Below are 17,250 nucleotides of genomic sequence, written 5' to 3'. Positions count from 1 at the left end.
CTTTAACTACAGTGTGATTGATTGAAAGTTGATTGACCGGTGGCCCATACATGGTCAGTTTTCATCGATTAAGTATACTGGGACACACTCTATTCTCTCTCGATTCAATTAAATGATCGAATCGCTAGATGTATGGCCACCTTTAGATCTTCTTGTCCCCTCAGTAGTGTTGGTAATAGAATTTGGCATATCAAATTTCAGAAGACCCAAATCCTGCCAAACACCACCATTTCCCCAACCCATTTCATCACTGTAAAAGGGAGGCTGAGCCATAGGGTTACTGTGTTGCAGCTGATGGTCCTGAAGGGTAGTGGAAGGAGGAAGCATCGGAGTCACTTGAAAAGTGCCAGGAGGTGAAATTAAGTGAACTGCCCCTGACCCGGTCCGCTTGTTCGAACTGAAATAATGCTGAAGTGTGATGCTTAGGAGTATTCAGGTGTCCCATTTTCGATATGAACACCAACACTATCCCTCAGTATCACCAGCTGAAACACAGCAACACTATAGCTGCTCTCAGACTCCCTTTTACAGTGAGGGGATGGCTTGGTTTGCCAGAGTCAACTACCGTGTGCCTTTTGTATGTCAAAATGACCATTTGGTTAAAATTCAAGATGGTTTTTCTGGGATGTGTATTCAGAAAATTCAGGTCAACTTTGTGTTTAACCACTTTAGGATCCTTGGTATGCATATCTACGCCCCTTTAAACTTCACGTGTGGATCAGGGGGGTAGATATGCGTACTGCTGCCTTACCGTTGCGTTCACGATCCCCGCGCTGTTTTCCGTCGATCCACCGCCACAGCCCCCTCCATCTGTGATCAGGATGTGAGAATCTTTTGATTCTCAATCCCGATCACCGTTCCCGTGTCTTCCAATAGCTTGCAAACGTCACGCAAGCTCTCAGACCCGACACTTCCGTGTTCGGCTGTGTTCTAATAATAGAAACACGGTCTCAGTAGCACCATCTTGTGGCCAAAAAGTAAAATGCACCTATTTATACTGGTATACTGTTTTACATAGAAAGTTTATTATTCTTTTTTTATTTTATTACTTTTAACCCCTTCCAACCCTGCCCCACAGTTACAGAAATAAAACACTTGTTATTTTTTTATTTTTTTAATTACATCATTTAATTTTTTTTACATAAATAGTTACCTTAGGGACTTTTCTAATATGGATGTCCTGCCAGTATATCACTGTTAATTTTGCAAAAAAAAGTCTTGTAATAAGTGAAAAAGTATTAAAAATCCCTAAATGGAAAAATGCTCCTTTATGTCCAGATAAAATATTATTACCATACATTGTACTAGGGCCACAATTTAAATGTTGTAATAACCATGACAAATGGACAATTAAAACGTGTGGGTTTTATGTACCGAAGCAAGTTTTATTTTAAAACTATAATGGCTGAAAACTGAGAAATAATCATTTGTTTTTCTTTTTTTCCTTATTATTCCCTTTACAATGCATATAAAATAAAATAATTCATAGCAAAAACTACCACCCAAAGAAAGCCTAATTTGTGGTGAAAAAAACAATATATAGATCATTTCAGTGTGATAAGTAACAATACAGTTATCACTGAATGAATGGGTGGTGCGCTGAAATGTGAAAGTTGTTTTGGTTTTTAAGGGAAAAAACCTGTGATCCTGAAGTGGTTAAAATAAATCTAAAGAGAGAACTTTTTTTTTAACTTACCTGGGGTTTGTTTCAGCCCCTGGAGTCATCCTGTGGCCGCTCTGACCAGCAGCAGCAATAACCTCAAAGCTGGCTCCTTACCGCATCTCTGCACATGGCAGTGATCCTATGCATGCGCAGTACGGCAATATCGCTATTGCACATGCGCAGAATGCTCCCGGCTACGAGGAACACAATCAGGGTGCGCGCGGCTCGGGGTCATGCATGTGCAGTAGCTTCCAACTAGCCGCAACCTGTCAGCTTTGAGGGGGTCACCGCTGCTCGCTGGAGGGTCTCTGAAGGACGGCAAAGGCACAGGATGACTACTGGGAGCTGCAAGAAGGCCCAGGTAAGTTAAACTGATTTTTTCCCTCACTTAAATCTCATCACTATATTGTTCATAACAGGCCACTGAAAGTTAATTTTTATAATGCGTTGTTCATGTTAGACTGGATTATTACAGTTTTAGGTAAAGTGCATGCAATATAAATAAAAAAATAATTAATAAAATACTCAAAGATATTACTAGAACAATTTCTGGCTGTATACAACTGTCATGCCCACTACAACCCCAAATGATGACTTTACACTACTCTCTTGTGTAATATAGAATGAACCAAACATATGAATTAACACGGGATTCACCATAATTTTGTGTGTTGAGGTGGAGAATCATATCACTTACAAATTTAGTAGCTAAAAGATATAAAAGCCAAGAAGTGATCATGTCAACTGTTCAAATCATTATCTAAAATTGGACAGTATTACCTTTGTAAAATAGATGATGATTGAACATGGCTACTTTCCTTAGTCAGGCATGGAACAACAATAATACATCAACTCACAGCAACAGATAGACTCATGAAAATAAACCCTTTGTGCCCCTTTTCCACAAAGAAGTTATAGTTTGTGTGTTACTGGCTTTTAACCAAAGTTTAAAGTGATGCTCCTAGTTGCTCTATATTTTTGGCTGTGTTTCTTGCCATAGGGATGGATGATTCTTTGTAGGACTATTGTATTTTGTACAAACAAGGAGCTCTTGAACAAAGCGCTTTCAAAATCTTTTTCATGCCAGATGCTCAAGTATGTGTTCCTCTGTGCCCGTGAGTACATCTGTAACCCTAGCAGGTCATATTATTACAAAAGAGCTCATCAGGGTACAGAGATCATTACTGCCTTGAAATACAGAACTGTGCAAAACTTAAGCAGGAGTGAAGAAATCCCACAAAGTAAGAATGCTTTAACAAATATAAATTCTATCTTTTTTTTCACTCTTTTTAATTCACAAAACTCCAAACTGAGCTTATAGTTTATTCTTATCAATTTTTAAAAAAATACAAAGTGAGCTATCAGAACAAAAATCGAACTCAGATCAGCATATTTGGTGAGACCACCCGCTGCCTTCAAAACACCATTAATTCTGAACTGGAGTTAGCTGGAGTTACTGACTGTAGTTAGATAGTGTAAGGAGTAGTGGCAGGGACTGTACACGAGCATTTTCACTGCTACTGTGTGTAAATGAATGTTTATGCTTACACACAAAAAAAAAAAAAAAACACTTTACATAAATGTGTTTTAAAATATCTACAATTTTCTTTTCGTGTGTGTGTGTCCATGTGTGTGTGTGTGTGTCCGTGTGTGTCCGTGTGTGTCCGTGTGTGTGTGTGTGTATTTTAAAAATGTCTACAACTGCATTCTATCCAAGTGTTGTCTTTTAGTATGTATGAGGGGATGCTGGGAGTGCCAAATTTTTCTGCATGCATCATCATGCACTAGTTGCTTTCACTTTCATTTTATTGTCAGGTTTTTTTTTTTAGTTTGTTTGTTTTTTTCATGAAGGTGCAGCTACACTTTAGGCTAATTTGATGTTATTGAAGTTAGCTCGGGGCTGGATTTACCATAAGGCACTGTAGGCATGTGCCTACAGATGCCTGATGGTGGAAAGGCAGCTCACTCCACTCCCCTAGTAGTGCCTTCCTCCTTCCCTATGTAGAGTCCCGAGCAGATTGTAAATGTGAGGTTACTTTCCCAGCTCTCGGCATTCCACTGACGAGATATCCCTTCAGTCGGTAGCAACACTAGCTGCTTAATACTGAGGGTACTTCTGGCTACCTAATTCAAAGGGACACCTATAACTATGATGGGCAAGGGAAGTAGGAGGGAGGTAAAAGCTGTACCAGATAGCACATTTGGGGTGCGGTTTGGTGGGGTTTGTAGGTTCATGGAGGACAAAGGGTTGGAGGTCTAGGGTTCTAGGACATCTGTGCCTATAGCTTCAGTGATGTAAATATGGGCCTGAGTCAGCTATGTTTGTTTAGTCATAGTTTGATTTGATCAATAATTGGGTTTTCTTGTTTAACCCAACTTTTGCTTTTGCACTCGTTACCATAGGTAGCTTACCAGTGTTTCCACCAGTGTTTCCAAATCTATCTGTCCTACCTTCATTTTGTGTCTCAGTTCTGCTATGTATTTATTTATTTTGGTGGTGTGGTGGTTAGCAGATATACATAAACAAATCTATTTATCTACCAAAAAGAGTGCTTATGGTGAGAAAATATTTCTCACCATATATAAATTAATGTGCTAGCTCCATTTACTATTATATAAGAAAATCAGTCATGTAAGAAATAGTGATTTGATAACAACCCTCTATTGACCATTTATTATCATTAGTTCACAGTGCTGAGGATATAATCTGGGGCATGACTGGAGGTGTGACGGCAAGTGTGCCTGATTGCCAACATTTTCTGGTTCTAAAAGTTGTCCCATTCTTCACATCTTAGAGATTTGGGGTCAATGTATTTGCTAGCCTAAAGCCTAGTACACACTAGCAATTTTGATTGGCCAATCATTGGTCAATTTTACCACCTCCATGTAGTATGACCATTTACCTATATAATCTGCATAGAATTGAAAATCTGTTTGGCCCTCATACTACATGGAGGTGGTAAAATTGACCAATCATTGGCCAATCAAAATTGCTAGTGTGTACTAGCCTTTATTTTGGTGGGACATCACCTTAGGAAAATAAGTATATCATAAGGCTTTTAAGATTGTCTTGGTATTAATTATTTTGAAATAATTTGTCAATGTGAAAACGAACCCTATCCATGCAATGAATGTGTTTTAGTTTTGTTTCAAACAAATTCTGACCAGGTTTTGAAGTTTGTAGCAGAAATAGCCTTGCTTGTTACTTCCAATTCAGTTTTATATTTTGGGAATGTAGAAACCAAACATAAAATCCCTTGAGAATAAAACAATGGAATAAAAAGATACAGAGTACGAGCACCTTCTGGAAACAAAAGCACACTTCTGAAACAGAATACCTTTTCGGGAAACAGAAAGAGGATATTGTAAATCAGCATCTCTCCATAGGCTGAAAATATGGTTTGTATTCTTATTTTAGGATTTATTTTTGCAAATTCTTTACGTATAACATTTTTGCACATATAACATACTGAAAAGAAAAAAGAAAACAAAAGGAATATACACAGTGTGTGGTTGTAAACTTAAGGGATATATCACAGAATTACTGAACAGAAGCCATAGTATGGCTCTATACATACTGTATATTCATCATCATCATCATCAGCTGACCCAAAGCATAAAATCAAATCCCTGAGGTCATTCACTATGTTCTTCCATATGTAATGGATTGAGAAAGCAAAATAAAGACTTCAAAAAATGCCCCATACTTCTGCACATTGGAGCTGAGAATCTTTGAACATATCCCACTGCAGCCAAATATTGTCAAAAGATGTTTGTTTTTGCATATTCCACCATAATTTGTCAAATCCATGGGCGTGTCATGAATGTAGCTGGCACTGTCTTTACAGGGGCATTATGGCTAATATTGTTTATTTTAGTTAATAAAGTAAATAATGTGCACAAGAGGTACAAGTTATAAAAAAGTAAGTATCTAGTGAAAAGTTAAGTGGTTTCTGACAGGACACATTGCTGCAGCAGGGGGAGGATGGTAATACACATAAGCGATGGAGTTAGCAACGGAGTTCAGAAGAGCTCATTAACCATGTGGGGGGAGACAAACTGCCATTCTTGCTAGAAAGATCATTTCCCTGTGATAAGAAGTTACACACTGCTTGCTAAACACTGTAGCGTATCTGGCTGAGTCTGCCCCTCCTTTCTCTCACACAGACTGTCCATGTGTCCTCGGCAGAACCAGACACTCAGCCAGAGATGCTGCAGAGATTAAACAACACATTGCTCTAAAGCAGCTTCTTTCTAGCCAGAACGGCAGTTGCTCTGATCCTCCCCCACATGGTTAATGAGCTCTTCTGAACTCCGTCGCTAAATTGTGCATTCCCCCCCAGGTGCAGCAAGGTGTCCTGTCACACACCACTTACCTTTTCACTAGCCATTTACTTTTTTTATAACTTGGACCTCTTGTGCACATTATTTATATTATTAACTATAATCCACAATATTAGATGTAATGCCCCTTTAATTAAATTTTGACAACAAAAGGAAAATGTCATTTAAAAAAATGCATATGTTTTCATACGTGGCATAGACAAGCTCATGAAATCACCCCAAAAGTTAAAGCTACTGCTGTATTACATGTAGATAAAGTACACAATAGGAGCTGGTTTGCCTGGCACTCAGTGGTGGGGGGATAGAAAGGTCCTCTGCACCTTTTAGTGACACCTCCGTCCTAGTCCACTTCACTGCTTGATATATATGAGGAAGCGTGCTTCCAGGCTAGTTTAGACAACAACAAATTCCACAGAGCATACAAGACAGTCCTGCACAGCTTCCTGTAATCACATTTATTTTCTCATAGATTTTCCCCAGCAGGCAAGTAAACACATGTCACATTTCAGTCAACATATATGCAGTAGATTGATCTGACCTGTGTGGAGGGCGGGTGCGGGAGTGTGACCAGGGGATGAGAGGACGGCGCAACAGCCGTTTCACGCCGGTGTGACGCTTGTTCACGTGTGTTTGTCCCAGGGCCCTGCTGGCGAAAATCTATGAGAAAATAAATGTGATTACAGGAAGCTGTGCACGGACTGTCTTGTATGCTCTGTAGATTACATGTAGATAATCCACATGTATGGGGTATAAGACTTGAAATTTTCATAGAACAAAAAAAAAAAAAATATTACGCCAATTTGGAACAGATGTAAAAGGTTATCAGAATCAATTTATTTAGCCAAGTAAGTTTGCACTTACAAGGAATTTGACTTGGCAATTATTTAACAGACACAAACAAAAACAATACAAGGACAGACAGTATATATATTACAAGGACAGTGTGTAAGTATAGTGGCAGTAAGCAAGATGAGAAGTGTTCATTTGCAGTTCTGTGCTGCATGCTTTCTAGTTCTAGGACAGGGGTCCCCAAACGTTTTGGGTCGAGGGCCGAGTCAACATTCTTCAGACTGCTGGGGGGCCGGAGCATACATAAAATGTAGAAGTCTTTGCGGGCCAGACAGTGAAGCATACCCAGGTGACAACCTGCAGTCCAATTGGACAGCAGTGTCACCTGATGTGGAATTTGATTGGAAACCAGCAAATTATTGCTTTCTGGCTTCCATGTGGATGGGTGGTGCCAGCACTGCTATTCTATATGTGGACCACCAATATTTAAGGATGTAGCTGACCGCATCTATAAGTAATATATTTTGTGTGTGGGGGCTGACAAAAAAAGCCGTGAGGGGGCCCCATTTGGCCCGCGGGCCTTAGTTTGAGGACCACTGTTCTAGGAAATCTAGATTCAATACCGGAATCTAGGAGATTCCAGTATTGAATAAAGCTAAATATAGTGTATTTATTAATTTTAAGTTTGCGTTTTTGTTGGAATAACACTTTAAGATCATTATCGGATATAAAGAAAAATAAAAAACAACTGTTTAAATAAGAATTGTATTGAAAATAAGCAGTAGGGGGCACTCAGGAGTCTTAAAAAATATGTCTGTGACTGCAGAAAAGCATAGACCATGGTGTCAAAGTGTCCAGCAGCTGGAACATCGTGACCACCAGGACTCCACATGCAGTGTTGTGGCACAGACACGAGAACCTAAAATCACAAAAGTGATATACAACGTGTTTAACTTTCCCTAAGCCTAGACATTATTGTGCAGGTGTTCTAGTTCAAGAAGCAGATAGTAGTGTGGCACTCCCTATAATGATACAAATAATACGTGGGAGAAACCAATTGAAGCTGTAAGGTACTCTTCGCCTCCACTAACCCTGTAATGAGATCGGAAGGATGCTGGGACATGTGCTCCGACAAATTTCATGGAAGGAAGGAAACAGCAGAAGTATACACAAAGAAGCAGAGGCGTGCACCAATGTCCTATAAGTAAATCTTGCCTTTTAATCCTCCAGATCGATTCCATACAATAGGGTAAACATCAGTGTATACTTGAATATATGTCATACATACTGATTGTGGTGGCAGTGATCCGGTGGGTGCTCAGGGTGTGAAAAGGTCGGCGACGGCCGTTTCGCGTCCAACAGGGCGCTTGGTCACGCTGCGTTCCACATTGTGAATGCTCGGCGAGCCTCCGGGATATTGCGGGGAGTAGCCCCGCCCCTTCCGGGGGAATCGTCTGCATCACTGGGAGTTCATTTGACCCTGAGGGGAAGCGCTTCCGGTATCGTTCGGGACATGGCGTACATGCGCACAAGTGATGCATCAGAATAGACGCATAAGGTGGTTAAGATAAACCACCACTAGATGGAGACATCATTGTGTCCATCATTTACTTGTGTGCTCGTGCGTCCGAACGGACGCAATGGGCATGTTAAATTATGCATGCCCATCCATTCCCAAAGAACTGAGACCACAGCGCCCCCCCAAAAAAAGTCAAACAAAGTGTCTCTAATGTGCATTATAGTGTTTAAAACAAAGCACCTTTAAAAACAAAAAGCTGGGCGGCCAATCAAGAGAAAAAAGACGTTCACCACACTATATAATCGCCCTCTACAGGACTATTTAGGACAAAAAACTTTGGCTTACAATAATAGATGAACAAGTAATTGATCGCACCGGGGTATCCACTATGACACAAAACAAAAAGGGCTACTCCAAAGGACCTACATTACTTGGGGAAAATTTTACCAAGTATATAGTCACCATAGATCCCTCCTATCAAAAGAAGTGATATAGCTTGGGTCAAAAAAAAAAGGGGGGAAGAGACCCTCACCATTGGACATCCCAATGCGATCAATCACCGACAAGCAACCAATATCCACAAGGGATGAAAACTACAACACACACATATCCAGAACATTAATACAAACATTTGGAAAATCTTCATCAACCGACATAAAAAAGTCATGGATCCAACATACATGAAAGTTCAACCCTGTCGTTAAGACCCAAAGGGCCCATCGCATCAGTTTGTAAAATGATCCAAGTTTCTTTTCTCAAAAGTAACAGTTCTCTATTTCCACCTCTTCTAGGTTTCTCAACCTTTTCCAAAGCTATAAACCTCACGTTGTTACATTCGCCCCCATGAACCTCATTCATGTGGGTATAAAGCCTGGTACAGCCTTTCCCAGACCTCATCACACTCAAATGCTCACCGATTCTAACTTTAAGGGGGCGTGTTATTTGACCAACATAAAAACGTCTACAAGGGCAGAATAGGACATACACAACATAACCAGTCTGACATGATAGAAAAGATTTAATCTGAAAGACCTCCTTGCCCACCTGTATATTTTTACAAGGAAGTAGCAAGGGACAATAAATACAATTACCACATCTATAGTTCCCTTTAAAAGATGTCTTGTCAAGCCAGGTGTTGGTTTTTGGGGAAACAAACTCACTACTCGTTAATAGATTTTTCAAAGTGGGAGCCCTCCTAAAGGCCACCCTCGGTGGTCCGTCGACCTTCTGTGCCAAATCCTGATCTCCCAGGATCACTCCCCAATGTGAAAAGATAGACTTTCTAATCCTTCCTGCCATTGGTGAGTAATCGAAAGAAAACGTGATTCTCCCATGTTCAGATCCATTCTTAACTTTTGAAGTGAGCAAATCAGTCCTATCTGATCTCCTTGCTCGTTGTCTGGCTTCCTCCAACTGTCTTAGATCGTACCCTCTCTTCACAAACCTGTCTGTAAGCTCATCAGCCTGCCTCTCGAAGTCATCTTCCAATTTATTATTTCTCCTTAACCTAAGGTATTGGCCATAAGGGATAGCCCTCTTAACATATTCGGGGTGGACAGTGCAGTTTCTAGGCTAAAATGCACCCAGGGCGAGGGTGTAAAAATTGCGCCCCCCCCCGGAGCAAGGTATGGGTACCCGCAGTATAGGTTAGCCAGGTCTAGTTTCACTTAGTATAGGTCCCCCCAGTATAGGTAGCCAAGAATAGGTACCCCAGTATAGGTAGCCAGGCATAGGTGAGCCAGTATAGTTGCCCCCGCTATAGGTTAGCCAGGTAGGTGCCTCCAGTATAGGTAGCCAGTATAGTTGCCCCCAGTATAGGTTAGATAGGCAGGCGCCCCCGGTATAAGTTAGATAGGTAGTGGCTCATCTGTCCTATCATATAGAGCAATTAAATTCATTAGGCAAAAACTACAACAACTAACCTTAATGGATCAATGGCGCATCTCTCATCCAACGGAAAGAGACTTTACTTTTTTTTCCCCGCTACATAATAAATACTCTAGAATAGACTATTTCTTTATTGCCCAAAGAGATTTGTCCCTAGTGTTGGACTCTAAGATCGGAAGCAAATCTATCTCAGACCATGCTCCAATCTTCCTTACCATTAAATCTGTACAGAACATATCCAAATCATGGTGTTGGAGACTCAATCCAAATATCCTAGCAGACAAATCTAGAATACAAGAAATCTCTCTTGCACTATCCTCTTATATTGAACAGAACGACACTCCTGAGGTTTCTAAGCTGACAGTGTGGGAGGCACACAAGACGGTGATTAGAGGCAGGTTTATCCAACTAGGTTCTAAATTGAAAAAAGAACGCAATGAGGGCATTCAAACTCTATTGATCAATATTGCCAGACTAGAAAAAATACGCAAACAATCCTTGGCAGTTAACACCCTTACAGAATTGACTGAATGTCGTGATAAACTAAATAAACTACTGTTCTCAGATGCCAAAAGAAAGATTCTAATGGGGAAACGTATCTTCTATGAAACTGGCAATAAGAGTGGCAGATACCTGGCCAGGGCCTTACGAAAACAGTCTCTCCAATCTAACATTCCTTGCCTGATAAATCCCAAAACACAAAAGAGAATGGTAAAATCTGATGAGATAGCGGAAGAATTTAGAGTGTATTACAACTCCCTCTATAACTTGAGCTCAGATTCACCCAACTTGAACACAGAACTAAGAAAGGCCAAAATTAAGGAATATCTTAACCACTTCCCGACCACCTAACGCACAGAGGCGGCCGGGAAGTGGAGCCCTGAAGGACCGGCTCACCCACAGAGGCGGCGGTCCTTCTAAGGGCATGGGTGGAGCGATCGCATCATCCGTGACGCGATCCTCCACCGGCGCCTGTCACCGCTCGCCCGCCGCAACATCCCGCCGGCTATACGGAAGCGCCGGCGGGATGTTAACCCCGCGATCGCCGCATACAAAGTGTATAATACACTTTGTAATGTTTACAAAGTGTATTATACAGGCTGCCTCCTGCCCTGGTGGTCCCAGTGTCCGAGGGACCACCAGGGCAGGCTGCAGCCACCCTAGTCTGCACCCAAGCACACTGATTTCTCCCCCCCCTGCCCCAGATCGTCCACAGCACCCATCAGACCCCCCCCCCTGCCCAGACCCCTGTTTGCACCCAATCACCCCCCTAATCACCCATCAATCACTCCCTGTCACTATCTGTCAACGCTATTTTTTTTTATCCCCCCCCCTGCTCCCTGCCCCCTCCTGATCACCCCCCACCCCTCAGATTCTCCCCAGACCACCCCCCCCCCCCAGACCACCCCCCCCCCTGTTTACTGTATGTATCTATCCCCCTGATCACCTGTCAATCACCTGTCAATCACCTGTCAATCACCCGTCAATCACCCGTCAATCACCCGTCAATCACCCCCTGTCACTGCCACCCATCAATCAGCCCCAAACCTGCCCCTTGCGGGCAATCTGATCACCCCCCCACACCAATAGATCGCCCACAGATCCAACATCAGATCACCTCCCAAATCCATTCTTTACATCTATTCTCTCCTCTAAACACCCACTAATTACCCATCAATCACCCATCAATCACCCCCTATCACCACCTGTCACTTTTACCTATCAGATCAGACCCTAATCTGCCCCTTGCGGGCACCCAATCAACCGCCCACACGCTCAGATTGCCCTCTGACCCCCCCTTATCAATTCACCAGTGCATTAATTACATCTGTTCTTCCCTGTAATAACCCACTGATCACCTGTCAATCACCTGCCAATCACCTATCACCCATCAATCACCCCCTGTCACCCCCTGTCACTGCCACCCATCAATCAGCCCCTAACCTGCCCCTTGCGGGCAATCTGATCACCCACCCACACCATTAGATCGCCCGCAAACCCGCCGTCAGATTACCTCCCAAATGTATCATTTACATCTGTTATCTTCTCTAAACACCCACTAATTACCCATCAATCACCCATCAATCACCCCCTATCACCACCTGTCACTGTTACCTATCAGATCAGACCCTAATCTGCCCCTTGCGGGCACCCAATCACCCGCCCACACGCTCAGATTGCCCTCAGACCCCCCCCCTTATCAATTCGCCAGTGCATTAATTACATCTGTCCTTCCCTGTAATAACCCACTGATCACCTGTCAATCACCTGCCAATCACCTATCACCCATCAATCACCCCCTGTCACTGCCACCCAACAATCAGCCCCTAACCTGCCCCTTGCGGGCAATCTGATCACCCACCCACACCAATAGATCGCCCGCAGATCCGACATCAGATCACCACCCAAGCGCAGCGTTTACATCTATTCTCTCCTCTAAACACCCACTAATTACCCATCAATCACCCCCTATCACCACCTGTCACTGTTACCCATCAGATCAGACCCTAATCTGCCCCTTGCGGGCACCCAATCACCCGCCTACACGCTCAGATTGCCCTCAGACCCCTCCTTATCAATTCGCCAGTGCAATATTTACATCTGTCCTTCCCTGTAATAACCCACTGATCACCTGTCAATCACCTGCCAATCACCTATCACCCATCAATCACCCCCTGTCACTGCCACCCATCAATCACCCCCTGTCACTGCCACCCATCAATCACCCGCTGTCACTGCCACCCATCAATCAGCCCCTAACCTGCCCCTTGCGGGCAAACTGATCACCCACCCACACCAATAGATCGCCCGCAGATCCGACATCAGATCACCACCCAAGCGCAGTGTTTCCATCTATTCTCTACCCTAAACACCCACTAATTACCCATCAATCACCCCCTGTCACTGCTACCTATCAGATTAGACCCCTATCTGCCCCTAGGGCACTCAATCACCCGCCCACACCCTCAGAATGCCCTCAGACCCCAGCCCTGATCACCTCGCCAGTGCATTGCTTGCATCTATTCCCCCCTCTAATCACACCTTGAGACACCCATCAATCACCTCCTGTCACCCCCTAGCACACCTACCCATCAGATCAGGCCCCAATTTGCCCCGTGTGGGCTCCTGATCACTCGGCCAAACCCTCAGATCCCCCTCAGACCCCCTTCCGATCACCTCCCCAGTGCATTGATTGCATCTATTTTCCCCTCTAACCACCCCCTGAGACACCCATCAATCACCTCCTGTCACCCCCCTAGCACTCCTATCCATCAGATCAGGCCCAATACAACCTGTCATCTAAAAGGCCACCCTGCTTATGACCGGTTCCACAAAATTCGCCCCCTCATAGACCACCTGTCATCAAAATTTGCAGATGCTTATACCCCTGAACAGTCATTTTGAGACATTTGCTTTCCAGACTACTCACGGTTTTGGGCCTGTAAAATGCCAGGGCGGTATAGGAACCCCACAAGTGACCCCATTTTAGAAAAAAAGACACCCCAAGGTATTCTGTTAGGTGTATGACGAGTTCATAGAAGATTTTATTTTTTGTCAAAAGTTAGCGGAAATTAATTTTTATTGGTTTTTTTTCACAAAGTGTCATTTTTCACTAACTTGTGACAAAAAATAAAATCTTCTATGAACTCGCCATACACCTAACGGAATACCTTGGGGTGTCTTCTTTCTAAAATGGGGTCACTTGTGGGGTTCCTATACTGCCCTGGCATTTTAGGGGCCCTAAACCGCGAGGAGTAGTCTAGAAAACAAATGCTTCAAAATGATCTGTGAATAGGACGTTGGGCCCCTTAGCGCACCTAGGCTGCAAAAAAAGTGTCACACATGTGGTACCGCCGTACTCAGGAAAAGTAGTATAATGTGTTTTGGGGTGTATTTTTACACATACCCATGCTGGGTGGGAGAAATTTTATGTAAATGGACAATTGTGTGTAAAAAAATCAAACAATTGTCATTTACAGAGATATTTCTCCCACTTAGCATGGGTATGTGTAAAAATACACCCTAAAACGCATTATACTACTTCTCCTGAGTACGGCGGTACCACATGTGTAGCACTTTTTTACACCCTAAGTACGCTAAGGGGCCCAAAGTCCAATGAGTACCTTTAGGATTTCACAGGTCATTTTGCGACATTTGGTTTTAAGACTACTCCTCACGGTTTAGGGCCCCTAAAATGCCAGGGCAGTATAGGAACCCCACAATGACCCCATTCTAGAAAGAAGACACCCAAAGGTATTCCGTACGGAGTATGGTGAGTTCATAGAAGATTTTATTTTTTGTCACAAGTTAGCGGAAAATTACACTTTGTGAAAAAAAACTATTAAAATCAATTTCCGCTAACTTGTGACAAAAAAATAAAAACTTCTATGAACTCACCATACTCCTAACGGAATACCTTAGGGTGTCTTCTTTCTAAAATGGGGTCATTAGTGGGGTTCCTATAGTGCCCTGGCATTTTAGGGGCCCTAAACCGCGAGGAGTAGTCTTGAAACAAAAATGACCTGTGAAATCCTAAAGGTACTCATTGGACTTTGGGCCCCTTAGTGCAGTTAGGGTGCAAAAAAGTGCCACACATGTGGTATCGCCGTACTCGGGAGAAGTAGTATAATGTGTTTTGGGGTGTATTTTTACACATACCCATGCTGGGTGGGAGAAATACCTCTGTAAATGACAATCTTTTGATTTTTTTACACACAATTGTCCATTTACAGAGTTATTTCTTCCACCCAGCATGGGTATGTGTAAAAATACACCCCAAAACACATTGTACTACTTCTCCCGAGTATGGCGATACCACATGTGTGGCACTTTTTTGCACCCTAACTGCGCTAAAGGGCTCAAAGTCCAATGAGTACCTTTAGGATTTCACAGGTCATTTTGAGAAATTTCGTTTCAAGACTACTCCTCACGGTTTAGGGCCCCTAAAATGCCAGGGCAGTATAGGAACCCCACAAATGACCCCATTTTAGAAAGAAGACACCCCAAGGTATTCCGTTAGTAGTATGGCGAGTTCATAGAAGATTTTATTTTTTGTCACAAGTTAGCGGAAATTGAATTTAATTGTGTTTTTTCACAAAGTGTCATTTTCCGCTAACTTTTGACAAAAAATAAAATCTTCTATGAACTCACCATACTCCTAACGGAATACCTTGGGGTGTCTTCTTTCTAAAATGGGGTCATTTGTGAGGTTCCTATACTGCCCTGGCATTTTAGGGGCCCTAAACCGTGAGGAGTAGTCTTGAAACGAAATTTCTCAAAATGACCTGTGAAATCCTAAAGGTACTCATTGGACTTTGGGCCCTTTAGCGCAGTTAGGGTGCAAAAAAGTGCCACACATGTGGTATCGCCGTACTCAGGAGAAGTAGTGTAATGTGTTTTGTGGTGTATTTTTACACATACCCATGCTGAGTGGGAGAAAGATCTCTGTAAATGGACAATTGTGTGTAAAAACAATTAACAAATTGTCATTTACAGAGATATTTCTCCCACCCAGCATGGGTATGTGTAAAAATACACCCCAAAACACATTATACTACTTCTCCTGAGTACGGCAATACCACATGTGTGGCACTTTTTTGCAGCCTAACTGCGCTAAGGAGTCCAAAGTCCAATAAGCACCTTTAGGCTTTACAGGGGTGCTTACAATTTAGCACCCCCCAAAATGTCAGGACAGTAAACACACCCCACAAATGACCCCATTTTGGTATTCAGAGAGGGGCATGGTGAGTCCGTGGCAGATTTCATTTTTTTTTGTCGCAAGTTAGAAGAAATGGAAACTTTTTTTTTTTTTTTTTTTTTCTCACAAAGTGTCATTTTCCGCTTACTTGTGACAAAAAATAATATCTTCTATGAACTCAGTATGCCTCTCAGTGAATACTTTGGGATGTCTTCTTTCCAAAATGGGGTCATTTGGGGGGTATTTATACTATCCTGGAATTCTAGCCCCTCATGAAACATGACAGGGGGTCAGAAAAGTCAGAGATGCTTGAAAATGGGAAAATTCACTTTTTGCACCATAGTTTGTAAACGCTATAACTTTTACCCAAACCAATAAATATACACTGAATGGGTTTTTTTTAATCAAAAACATGTTTGTCCACATTTTTCGCGCTGCATGTATACAGAAATTTTCCTTTATTTGAAAAATGTCAGCACAGAAAGTTAAAAAAAATCATTTTTTTGCCAAAATTCATGTCTTTTTTGATGAATATAATAAAAAGTAAAAATCGCAGGAGCAATCAAATAGCACCAAAAGAAAGCTTTATTAGTGACAAGAAAAGGAGCCAAAATTCATTTAGGTGGTAGGTTGTATGAGCGAGCAATAAACCGTGAAAGCTGCAGTGGTCTGAATGGAAAAAAAGTGGCCGGTCCTTAAGGGGTAGAAAGCCCTAGGTCCTCAAGTGGTTAAACAGTATGCTAAACCTCTTGGGCTGTCTGAGGGGGACAGGGAGGACCTGGAGGCTCCGTTGACAGTGGATGAATTCTTAACTGCAGTAAAAGCCCTGAAACCAGGCAAAACACCGGGTCCGGATGGACTGACAGCTCAATATTATAAATCATTTAAACAGACCCTAGGCCCACTTTTTGTGGAGGCTTTCAACGGGATCTCGGCCTCCACGGTTCCCTCTGGGCAATTTCTTGAGGTGCACATCTCAATTATCCCTAAGCCAGAAAAAGATACCCAATGTTGCTCTAATTATAGACCAATTTCACTACTGAACCTAGACGCAAAGTTACTAGCTAAAATCCTCGCAAACAGGATACTACCCTTCATACCGAACCACATTGAACTTGATCAGTCAGGTTTTGTCCCAGGCAGAGAAGCTAAAGACAATGTCATGCGTACGATAGGTGTAATGGCGTACGCAAAAGCTCATAAGATCAGCGCGTTCCTCCTTTCCACTGATGCCGAAAAGGCCTTCGACAGGGTGGCGTGGGATTACATGCATGCCACCCTGTCGAGCCTTGGCCTGGGCACCCCCATGTTACAATGGATTGGACTCCTATACACCAACCCTTCGGCCAG

This window comes from Hyperolius riggenbachi, chromosome 3 (assembly GCF_040937935.1).
Source record: "Hyperolius riggenbachi isolate aHypRig1 chromosome 3, aHypRig1.pri, whole genome shotgun sequence".
Lineage (NCBI taxonomy): Eukaryota > Metazoa > Chordata > Amphibia > Anura > Hyperoliidae > Hyperolius > Hyperolius riggenbachi.
This window is presented reverse-complemented; position numbering follows the sequence as displayed.